At 41.9% G+C, this 12,767-nt stretch overlaps 1 pseudogene across 1 annotated transcript in view; it reads left to right on the forward strand.

The window, feature by feature from the left end:
• The first annotated feature begins 2,986 nt into the window (after positions 1 to 2,986).
• LOC307135856 (nuclear factor 7, brain-like) overlaps positions 2,987 to 12,767 on the forward strand; it is a 43,042-nt pseudogene continuing 33,261 nt past the window's right edge. Inside the window, exons 1-5 of the transcript in view lie at positions 2,987 to 3,077; positions 3,605 to 3,789; positions 3,866 to 4,279; positions 4,379 to 4,637; positions 5,001 to 5,164. The product of the transcript in view is annotated as a nuclear factor 7, brain-like (transcript). The remainder of the gene's footprint in view (positions 3,078 to 3,604; positions 3,790 to 3,865; positions 4,280 to 4,378; positions 4,638 to 5,000; positions 5,165 to 12,767) is intronic.

The raw sequence follows: 12,767 nt of genomic DNA on the forward strand, positions 1-12,767 counted from the left end.
TCACTCTTACAAAGACAGAGGCTTTCAAGTGATTTTTGGATGAAAGCAAGCAACTTTTTTTGAGAAGGTCTTACATTTTCACGCTTCGGGGCCGTCAGTCGGGGGCCCCTGGAGAGTCCAAATCTCAAATCTCAAGGGCCCAAGACCTTCCGTCTCCGTACAGGGGCCGCCCCACGCTCAATTTAATCACGTAATGCTTTGATGGACGCGCTGTATCTTTTTTGACCTTTTGACCCCTGAATGAGGTCGTAGGGCCACCAAACTTTTCAGCCCGCTCCGGGGGCCCGTGACGATAAGAAAAATGGCGCCCTCTAGTCGATCGGCCCTTTCGAAGGGGTGTACACGAAACCACTATGGTGAGCCCATTCAAATAAATGGGGGGTGGGAGTTTTTTACAAAGGTGCTAGGGGCCCCAAATTTTGCACAGTGGCTCCTGGGGGCCCCCCGGGCGACATACCGAGAGCGCCGGGCTGTAGAGCGCAGGCAAAAAAAAGTTCAGCCCCTAACCCTAATCTCTCAGTCAGGCCTCTGTCACTCTTACAAAGACAGAGGCTTTCAAGTGATTTTTGGATGAAAGCAAGCAACTTTTTTTGAGAAGGTCTTACATTTTCACGCTTCGGGGCCGTCAGTCGGGGGCCCCTGGAGAGTCCAAATCTCAAATCTCAAGGGCCCAAGACCTTCCGTCTCCGTACAGGGGCCGCCCCACGCTCAATTTAATCACGTAATGCTTTGATGGACGCGCTGTATCTTTTTTGACCTTTTGACCCCTGAATGAGGTCGTAGGGCCACCAAACTTTTCAGCCCGCTCCGGGGGCCCGTGACGATAAGAAAAATGGCGCCCTCTAGTCGATCGGCCCTTTCGAAGGGGTGTACACGAAACCACTATGGTGAGCCCATTCAAATAAATGGGGGGTGAGAGTTTTTTACAAAGGTGCTAGGGGCCCCAAATTTTGCACAGTGGCTCCTGGGGGCCCCCCGGGCGACATACCGAGAGCGCCGGGCTGTAGAGCACAGAAGGTCAATAAATGGGGGGTGGGAGCTTTTTACAAAGGTGCTAGGGGGCCCTAATTTGACAGGGAGTTTCGTGGGGCTCCCTGTAATGCCCCGATGAGAGCGGCAGTCACTCTGAGCGACTTTGCACTGGTTGTCGTAAAACGGCCGGGTAGGGGGCGTCGGTGAGCATCCGTAGGTCCAACGCACCTGCCCCTTGCCCTTAAGAACATGAAGAGAAGCTTTTTGTAAACTTAGTAGGTAAGCGGACAAATAGTGGGTTAGTGGGACTGGGGGCGGGGTCCCGGTAGGTGGGGAGACCGAACATTGGGGTCAAAGGTCCATTCCATCACTATAGTAGGGAAGCTGACAAATAGTGAGTTCCTGGTACTCAGGGGGCGGTCCCGGAAGGCGTGGCAGTGAGGCGAGCGGTCAGTGGGGGTCGATGGGTCATTCCGTCACTATAGTAAGTAAGCGGACAAATAGTGGGTTAGTGGGACTTGGGGCGGGGTCCCGTTAGGTGGGGAGAACGAACATTGGGGTCAAAGGTCCATTCCATCACTATAGTAGGGAAGCGGACAAATAGTGAGTTTGTGGTACTCAGGGGGGCGGTCCCGGAAGGCGTGGCAGTGGGGCGAGCAGTCAGTGGGGGTCGATGGGTCATTCCGTCACTATAGTGGGGAAGCGGACAAATAGTGGTTTAGTGGGACTTGAGCGGTCAATGGGGGTCAATGGGTCATTCCTTCACTATAGTGGAGAAGCGGACAAATAGTGGTTTAGTGGGACGGTCAATGGGGGTCGATGGGACATTCCATTACTATAGTGGGGAAGTGGACAAATAGTGGGTTTGTGGGAGAAGCTACCCCGTTTGACCCCAAAAAAAGGATTGGAAATGGACAAATAAACTGTCCAAGGGATGGGATCGAGGTCAGCAGGCGAGTGTCTCCCCCTTAAGGTGTCCGTAACCCCCTTATTCCGGGGTCAGCAAATTGAGAGCCGCGGAAGGTGAGGTAAGCGGACACGTCCCAATCGCCTGTTATCTAAAGGACAAAGTGGATCCAAATTCACCCTACGATCCATCCGGGCCACTACGGGTACAATGGCAATTTAAATGAATGGGGTTTTTCCCACGAACCCACTATTTGTACTTCCTCTTCAAAGCGTCCAGGTCTCTCAGTGATTTGACATTACAACCAGCATCTGATTATTGACCTTGAGGGTTTCGGTCCTTCTCATTGGCTCGGTCCAGTTCAGTCTCTTTCGTCTCTGTGCTTCCTCTGTGTTTCTTCCTGTTTCTCTGTGTGTGACTTGTGCATTAATTTCCATACATTTTCTTTTTGTGACAAGCTTTACATATTTCCCTGTGTGCAGGACATGTCGTTCATTCATGTTTTGCCACATCTTGTGTATTCTGCTAGTGTCTTTTTTTTGGCTACAAATAATCTTTCTCCCTTTTCACATTTGCTTCATTGATTCCTCATCATCATTAACTTGTTCTGCTACTAAATCTGCTACTCAAGTTATTGACATTAAAACTTTTACTTTTGCTTGAGGACTCATAAGTTATTTTACTTATACTTCAGTACAGATTTTGTTTGCTCTACTCTACTAAAGAGTGCAATAAATAAAACACAAGTTATTTTTATTATAAATATTTGTTTGTATCAAGGTTTTGTAGCCTTATACTTGACAGTTTCAATTTAAGTCAATTTTGAATGTATTTACATAAAATGTAACTGAAGCGCCCTCTTACAGAACTAACCAGGAAGAGACAGACTTATTTCTCCTGTCATACTGACTCTCTTCTCTTTCAACAAAAGCAAAAAAGAATCAGCAATCAATGAAGACTGAGGAGAAACACTTTCAAGAAGGATTTTTCAGAAGTTTGTTTCTGAACAGACAGCTGATCTTTGTGATTATTGTGGTTATTCATTTTTGAAACCTTGATTCATAAAGTTGAACTAAAGCTCAGATTGCTGGAGCTCAAACAAAGAAAATGGCTTCACTGTCTGAAGATGATATTTCTTGTCCTGTGTGTCATGAACTCTTAAAGGCTCCTGTTCTTCTGTCCTGTAGTCACAGTTTCTGTAAAGAATCTTCAACAGTTCTGGAGAATCAATGAAGCTCAGGAGTGTCCCGTCTGCAGGAGAAAATCCTCAAGAGACAATCCTCCATGTAATCTTGTGTTAAAAAACTTGTGTGAGTCGTTTCTGAATGAGAGAAATGAGAGGTGTTCATCAGGATCTGAGGAGTTTGCACAGTGAGAAACTCAAACTCTTCTGTCTGGAGGACAAACAGCCGGTGTGTGTGGTGTGTATTAACTCACAGAAACACGACAATCGCAAACTCAGACTCATCGATGAAGTGGTTTCATCATATAAGGTAAGACAGATTTACAGATGAGGATAAACACTAAACAGCAAAAACTCCATTGTTAAATTAAGGCCCGTCCACACAGAGACGCGTTTAGCCGCATACGTTAAAATTTTGTATCGTATCAGAGTTTCGTCCACAAGGATCCGGCGTTTTGGGAGCATGAAACCAATATTTTTTGAAACCGGGTCCCAGAGTGGATAAATCTGAAAACGACACCCTTGTGTTTTCGTGTGTACAGTTCACAGGGAGATATACACGCTTGAGTTACCCAAGGATTTGAACGGATTCATGAATTTAGCCCTGCGGGTGGATGTGAGATTACAGAGACATGGTCAACGCTCAGGAACCAGAGGAGTCTACGAGCTTCACGAGTTCGCTGGAGAGAGCATGGTCAGCCCACAGGTCGATCACGAGCCCATGCAGGTAGGTCGAGCACGGCTTTCCCGGGAGGAGAGGGAACGTCGTAGATCGAGGGGATTCTGTCTCTACTGTGGTGCAGCGGGGATTTCCTCGACAACTGCCATGTAAAAGATCAAGCCCGACAGTAGACAGGAGGTTACTGTCGGGTAGGTCTATGTTGGGGAAGTCCTCGTCCACCTCCCTCCTCTCGGGAAGATTGCAATCGGCCAACAAGACTCACGACTGCCAGGCGCTGGTGGACTCTGGGGCCGAAGGTAACTTTCTGGATTATTCACTGGCCATTCAACTCAAGATCCCCATTGTTTCACTGCATCACCCCATCACTGTTCACGCCCTTAACAGACAGAGTCTGCCAGCCATCACACACTCCACTGACACTCTCACTCTTATCACATCTGGGAACCACACTGAGAGCATTAACTTTTTCCTGACCGATTCACCCCAGGTTCCCATCGTACTCGGTCACCCCTGGCTGGTCAAGCATAACCACAGGGTTCACTGGGGTCTTAATTCTATTTCCGCCTGGAGTAGTCAGTGTTAAGCCTCTTGTCTTGTGTCTGCTTGTACATCTGTGTCTAGTTCTGTGTTGCAGGATGAGTCAGTGAACTTGTCTAACGTGCCACCGGAGTACCTTGACCTGAAGGAAGTATTCAGTAAGTCCCAGGCTGCTTTTCTGCCTCCTCATCGTCCCTATGACTGTGCGATAGAGTTACAGCCAGGTACGTCTCCGCCTAAGGGCAAGTTATCCGTTCCTGAAAGGGAGGCCATGGAGAAATATATTTCTGATTCACTGGCTTCTAAGTTCATCCGCCCTTCCTCTTCTCTAGCGGGGACGGGGTTCTTTTTTGTGGGTAAGAAGGATGGGTCTATGTGACCTTGCATTGATTACCAAAGGCTGAATAACATCACGATAAAGAATACCTATCCTTTGCTGTTGATGTCTTCGGCTTTTTTAGAGGTTGCAGGGAGCATCCGTATTCACAAAATTGGACTTACATAATGCTTATCATTTGGTCCGTATAAGGGAGGGGGATGAATGGAAGACTGCGTTTAATACCCCCATGGGCAATCTTGAATTTTTGGTCATGCCCTTTGGGCTGTCCAACTCTCCTGCGGTCTTCCAAGCACTCGTCAATGATGTGCTGAGAGATATGGTCGATCAGTTAATTTATGTCTACCTGGACAACATATTGCTTTTTTCCTCTTCTCTCCAGGAACATGTTCAGCACGTCAGAGTGCTCCAGAGGTTGCTAGTGAATGGGCTTTTTGTCTGAGAAAGGCAGAGAAATGCGCATTTCACGCACAGTCTGTTCCTTTCCTTGGGTATATCATCTCATCTGAGGGAAAGTGCATGGATCCCGACAAGGTTAAGGCTGTGGTAGATTGGCCAAGTCCAGATTCCCGTAAGGCCCTACAGAGATTTCTGGGATTCGCCAATGTTTACCGATGTTTTCAAAGGTAGACGCACGAGTTGATTCATGCGGGGTGGTTCTGATGTCCATGAGCATCAACAGAAGTTTCACATCCCAGTCTTTCTGGTTGGCAGTCAAATACTCTCTCAGCATGCTGACCCCAGTTCGATTGGTTCGTTCGACTTAGTGTCGTTGGGTGCTGGAAGACATTCCACTCACTTGTAGAACTGGCATACCACCGTAAGGAAGTCCTTGTTGTCCCTCGTCGATCTGGATAGGGCTCCTGTCCAGTCTCACTGCATGAAAAGTGGGATTTTCGACCCCGTAAACGCCTGTCTACTCCTGGAAATCTCCCTAATTTTCGGCAGTTTTCGACAATTTAGAGGCAGCGAACGTCGCGTTCGTCTGTTCCACAAATTGTCGTAAACGAACCATGACGTAGGTGGAGAGCCCCCCGCTGAGAGACCGCGCGGAGGTGCGACGTCTCTAATTTGCATATGAATAGCAGCGAAACCAGAGAGTCAACGGCCAGACTTGAATTTACTCACTCACTATTGGCTGAAGCCACTACATTTAAAAAAGAAAAATCCCTCGTGATTGGTTGGCAGATCACTGCAAACCAATCATTATTGGTCCCCCTGGCTCATTATAAATGTAAACCCCAATAATAATAATAAATATATAATTTATGTTGTAATAATTTGTTTCATATTAATGTTATTGTGCTATGAAGTATTCATACCATCAAGGAATATATGGGAAAATTATACGGACCGTGCCGTTTATTCAAACAAGGGGCTTCATTTATAAGCATACAGCTGTTCATTCAAAGAAAGGGCTTCATTTATAAAACACAGCGGTTTACTCAAAGAAAGAGCTTTATTGTTAAACACACAACTATGTACAGTGCAGCAGTAATGTCTCGTAATGTAAAGTTCGTCGAGCTCCAGGCTGCGAGAGGGCGGTGGCCGCACAATCCATCCAGACACCCCGTCAACAAAGCCGTCTTCCTCGTCAAACATGAGTTCAATGGTCGCGGACTTCCAAACGTCCACCTCATCCAGCACACTCTTGCTTCCAGCAACTGTAATACAATCCATAAAGACAATAAGCAACCTGAAAAATACTCACATTGACAAAAAACGGATCTAATTAAATAAATCTTACCCTTTTTCTTCTTGATCGACTCCGAGCTAAACCTCGCAGTTTCAGGTTGTTTGTATCTGAAGATCCGGCGTGTCGATTCATAATACGTCTTACAGGCAGCTGGAAAACAATTACATGAGACTGGTATTAATAAAAACAGTCACGGTAAAATTAAACAAGGAATGAGAAACACATTAGAAGTTACTTACACACAATTTCGTCATGATCAGCGGTTAAATCTGGACTCGCGGAAATCGCTCCAAGCAGATAAGAGCTCACGGCTTCGTTATGAGGCGAGAATAGTCTGTGTAAACAAAATGTGCAGTTTTAAGCTCGGATCTATTAACGCATCCATTTCCTTATACAGCTGAATAAAAGCATATTCTTTAAATCGTAACGTTACATACCCATGCTGTGGTTCATAGCGCCTGCAGTTTGCCTCAGAGTTGTGAAGACGAAGACAGCCTCCTGAAAATGATTCCAAAAAGTTTGTCGCGTCCATGCAGAGATTGAGTTGAAGACGGTGTCCTGTCATTGTTGATCACGAAAAAGGAAAGCAGCAAAAAACATAAAAAAAATAGTTTAAAGCTCGTCTTCTACGCGTCATGGCCATGACCTCGACCTTGCACCTCATTGGACTAGGGCTCTGATATGGAACGCGCCCGGGGCCAAATCTCTTTATACGAAACGCGTGACTTATGATCGTTTCAACCTTCAACACGCCCTGTTTTCCGCTTCACGCACAGTTTGAACATGTTAAGAAGACACATTTGAACGTGTTTCTTAACGCGCACATTCTGTACATGTCGAAGTGTAATATATTTTTTTTTAAAGCAGACTTACCTTTAGATGTAGCCTAGGCCACATACATATTAATATAAGATATTAATTAATTGCTTAACTGACTACTGTGCTAGAGTAAAGTAGCCTAATGTTACAATGTATATTAAGTAAATGCTTAATATTATACAATTATTATAATTTATCTATATGGGTTATTGTTTGTTTTTTAAAGTTAGGCTATATATAATTTCTAAAAGTATAGGCTAATTTACACAGCACATATTTATAACTGAAAACACACACCACTTTATTCACTTTCACATAATAATGTTTTTGTAATTTGGTGTTTAGTTTGTTGTATAGTTTGTTTATACTGTTCTGTCTCTGTTTTGTTTCCAGGAACATCTGATGAGTGCTATAATAAAATGACTTCATTATATTTAAAATATGTTTTGATATTCATTTTATTTATATTATTAATATTTTATTTACCCATAAACGTGTCTTTAGGAAGCCATAAGTTATAGAGACAAGAATAACTTTTGCCATTTAAATGCCACATTCATTTACTGAGGACCCATACAGCCAATGATCATGTGTGAAAACACATACATAAATTGATCACTTAGAAATCAAAACTAAGGTTTGAGAAAGAAAGAATATGCATACAACAAAATATATTGTTTCATAGCAGCTTCAGTAACAAGTTCAAAACAAATTCTGCTGTAAACCGGCTCTAACAAGCCAATATAGTGTCAATATTCAGCTCAAGTGACTTCAGTGTTGATTCAGTTCAGCTGATTTCAGTTCAACTGTAAATTCCTCAGTTGTGCATTGTGTAGTTAGATATATGCAAAAACAACATTTTTGGAAATAGTTAACTCCTTAAAGTTCATGAGCACGTGCACGGGTTGAAGCGCTATTTTTAGCACGAGTGTAATGTTTGTTAATAGATTTAACGTAAAAAAACATCATTAATCTTGACAAACTATATATCATTCTAAAGGTCTAAACCTCAAGCATCGAGGAAAGACCACTGTTTTTCAATGAAAAGCTTATAACGGCTGTATTTTTGCATGAATGTAAGCAATACACATCAAATCAAGCATAAATTAAAACAGAGCACATACCTTTAATGTCCTAATTACGAGCCACACACGCATCCACAGCAAACAATTCCAGAATGAATGGAAAGGTGAGGGTCCACTGAATAACATCCCATAGAGCATTTTAATCCAACGAAACAATAACGGTGTAATATTGATGGTTAATCCTTTGTTTACATCGCATTTCTGCGGAGCGAAGTATCATACTAGACTGTTATGCAATAAAATAATGCACCAAAAACAGTCTCCCGGTAGCATAAAGTGGCATGGGTTTATAGCTTTGAATGTTACGAACATAATACAACGAACCCCACTCAAAAACATGCAAAGATAGCCGCGATATAGTCAAAAATATCCAACCATAGCACTCGTTTTATCTGATGTCATGACGTGCTCATCCAATGATAATGTCTGTTTATCTGGAGCCAATAAAAGCATTGAATCGTCATGACTGACAGAAAATGTAGCCAATGAGCACACGATTCCAACGAGACCTCGCATGTGTATATTTGTCACATGGGCGTGAATATTTATTCATTTGAATGTGCCAATGTGGCGCGCTCTCCCCACGAGATGCAGCGAGTTTGACACACCCCCATCTGACAGCTAAAAGCTAACGGGCTAGTAAACAAACAGACGGTCTCTTTGTAGTAACTGTTTGCTAATCTTACTAACTGGACGGAATGTATTATCCAATGGATCGTCAAAAGAAGTTTTTATTGTGCTGAAGATGTTTTATTTGAGCTCACTCGAAGCAGCTATGTGGGAAACATTGAGGAGAGTCAAGACAGCGATGGCGGTGCTTGTTGACAGAGAAGTTGATCCAATAACATACCGGTGAGTTGCTATGTGTAGTTGTTTATGTATATTGAGAATGTGTGTGAGAATGTATTTATTTTATTGTTTCTGTGTGCTAGAAAAAATGCAATATACCAGTATGCATTATACATATGCTGATATTTTGCATTTTTCCTAGCACACATGGGGAAAAAGTATATATAATTTTTCCCCATGTGTGTGTAAATAAAACATATATATATATAACACATGTAATTGTTTATATATATATATATATATATATATATATATATATATATATATATATATATATATATATATATATATATATATATATATATATATATATATAGAGACTGTATTTATTTTATGTTTTTCCTGTGTGCTAGAAAAATTACAATATACCAGTATAGATTATACATATACTGATATTTAGCATTTTTTCTAGCACACACAGAAAAAAAAAAAAAATATATATATAATATATAAAATGCATTTTTTTCTCCTGTGCTACAAAATCAAATTGACGAAAAAAGAAAAGTTCTGGACGGCCGACCATCTGTGTGATTGTTGAATGCTCACTGTATCACCGGCCATTATATTGATTGTAGGACTGTGTGTGAATGTATGGGCCGCCGTCAATATGAATGCTCACTGTATAGCCGGCCGTTAGATTGATGCTTGGGCTGTGTGCGAATGTATGGGCCGCCGTCAATATGAATGCTCACTGTATAGCCGGCCGTTAGATTGATGCTTGGGCTGTGTGAGAATGTATAGGTGGCCGTCAATATGAATGCTGTCTAACCGACTGCCCATCAGTTTCATTGTTCATGGGATGGCCTGTAATTAGAGTGAATGATGACAGTGTGATTGTTGATTGAATGGGCAAACTATACAGAAATAGGACATGCAGTGCTAATTCTCATTCCTTTCCTTGCCATTTTACAGGCATCAGGTTGAGTCTTCAGATGAGCTATGGCATCCAAGCACCAGCCAACCAGCAGAAAAGAGAAGAAAGCTTTCAGATTCTTCAAGATCTGCACTTGCTGTTGTAGACCTGAATCCGCCAGTAAATGTTTTTTTTTTTACATTTGCAAATTGTGTGTGTTTTTATAGCTATATATTTATATTATATTGTTATTTATATTACTAGTTATATTTATAGTTATTATACTTATATTTAGGGCCCAAGCCCTGAAAGGGCGCAGAGCCCTATTGTTCTTCCTCAGATTATTAGGGCCCAAGCCCAAAGGGCGCAGAGCCCTAATGTTCTTCCTCTGTTTCTTATTAGGGCCCAAGCCCTGAAAGGGCACAGAGCCCTATTGTTCTTCCTCAGATTATTCTTTTTAGGGCCCAAGCCCAAAGGGCGCAGAGCCCTATTGTTCTTCCTCAGATTATTCTTTGTTTTTTTTTTTTTTTTTTTTTTTTTTTTTTTTTTTCGACTTCTCGGGTACTTTTGGGGCACTTAACATGCTCGAAAACTCTTGAAACTTCGCACGGGCGTCGGAATGCGCGGCCATCAGAGCCGGGCTGAAGCTGGTACCCGGGCGTGGCAGGGGGGCTCGACAGCGCCCCCTAAAGTGGGGTCTGAAAACTTGGTCCATATATCAAACACACTTGCACGTACATGTATGAAACTCGGTACACATATAGATCTCATCAGGCCGAACAACTTTCGTTCTCTAAGTTATGCGTCAGCCCTACAGGAAGTGAGCTATTATGGGTTGTTCGGAAAACGCATGCTCTGGAATTTAATATACTCCTCCGAGGCCATTGTTTCGACCATTGCCAAACTCGGTCAGCATGAAGAGAACATATCCAGGATGCTAAATTGCGAGCGGATTTTTGATATCTCAAATGGTTTGGCCGTGGCGAAGCAACAAATTTATGGCGAGAAAAGGGAAACAGGAAGTGTGTTATAACTTGTGCAAACATTGACTGCTTTGGATGAAACTTCAGCTGTGTGTTTGTTGTAAGAAGCCGATCACATGGATATGACTTTTGTGAGTCAAAGTTATAGCGCCACCAACTGGCAGCAGGAAGTGTGTCACTTTCAAAAATGCTTTGAATCACCATCTTATTTTCACCAGATTTATTTCAAACTTCATCAGTATAATGTGAAAACATGACAGATAGAGACGTATGAAATGGATTCCTGAAATTTCAAATACTGTTGCCATGGCAACGTGTCAAAGTTTAATAATCTTTTGGCTGTTCTGAGGCTCTTAGCATGCTTGAAATTGCTTGAAACTGCTTGAAACTCAACACACACATCAGAGATGTCAGTCAGTACACATTGGCAAAGCATCAGAAATGGGCGGGGATGAGGGGCTCTCTAGCGCCACCTTTTGACAAAAGTGGGGGGGTTAGTTTTATCTTCAGTCACCAAACTCGGTACATATATTGTTCTCTTCGAGCCGGACAACTTTCTAATTTACAGTCATTAGCTCCGACCAACAGGAAGTCAGATATTTTGGTTTGAAGGTGAATATTTATGTAATTCAGGGTCTGAGTTTTTACGTTCTCCTCGTAGGCGATTTATTCAATCTCCACCAAACTCGGTCAACATGAAACAAAGATACGGAAGATGCTAAAATGCGAACGAATATTGGATATCTCAAACGGTGTTGCCATGGCGAGGGATTAAATAAGGACAAAAAAAGGGGAACAGAAATTGTCTCATATCTTGTAAAATAATATTTTGATTTAAATTAAATTAAGATTGTATGTTTGGTAATTGAACTTAGATTAATTTAAAATTACTGTACTATTTTTCAGATGAATATATATATATTTTATAAATATTTATTTGTATAATGTATTGTGCCCGTGTGTGCTGCCCTTCCCTCAATGAACACAAGAAGGCAGCATTGTGTTAGTTTTGAAGCAGGATAAAAAAAAAAAACTTGTTTCTCTCTCTCTCTCTCTCTGTGTGTGTGTGTGTGTGTGTGTGTGTGTGTGTGTGTGTGTGTGTGTGTGTGTGTGTGTGTGTGTGTGTGTGTGTGTGTGTGTGTGTGTGTGTGTGTGTGTGTGTGTGTGTGTGTGTGCTTCTGTGATTTCTGAGGACATACATTTGTAGACATTTCATGTGTCCCCGTACATATATTGTTCTCTTCGAGCCGGACAACTTTCTAATTTAACTAATTTAAAACTTTCTAATTTTAAATAAAAACGTCATGTGCTGTGTTTGCCAAGATCACGTATGATGCATATGCAGGGTATATGCAGGAATCCTGAAGTAAATTTTAATACCTTTTTAAGACTTTTTTAAGACCTTCTCAAAATATTTAAAGACCTCATCGGCGATGAGAACTACTGTTGAGCAATAAAATAAAAATATATAATCATAAGCTATAACAAAAATATATATTAAATTAGGTGAGTGGATAGTTAAAAAAAATTGCAATTACAAAAAGTAATTCTTGAAAAAACATCTCTGGACTAATTATCTTATCACCTGACAGCCGTGATTTCATGTACTCATTCAGACAGAACTCTTTTTTAAAACAGAGGAGTGTGAGTTCTCTTTTGCTCTTGAACAACCAATAACACAGAGGATTTTGAGTATTCTCATATTAGAGTCTTAAATTAGTTAAATAACGTCTTAAATTAACTTTAAAGAGTTGTGAGGAAATGAGATGCGTGGGACAGCGCGTGAGACCCGCGGCTGTTCTTAAAGTGACAGTAGCACTAATGATGCCTGTCATTAATGTTCATCAAAGAACAACGGGAACAG

This window comes from Gobio gobio (assembly GCF_949357685.1).
Source record: "Gobio gobio genome assembly, chromosome: 1".
Classification (NCBI taxonomy): Eukaryota; Metazoa; Chordata; class Actinopteri; order Cypriniformes; family Gobionidae; genus Gobio; species Gobio gobio.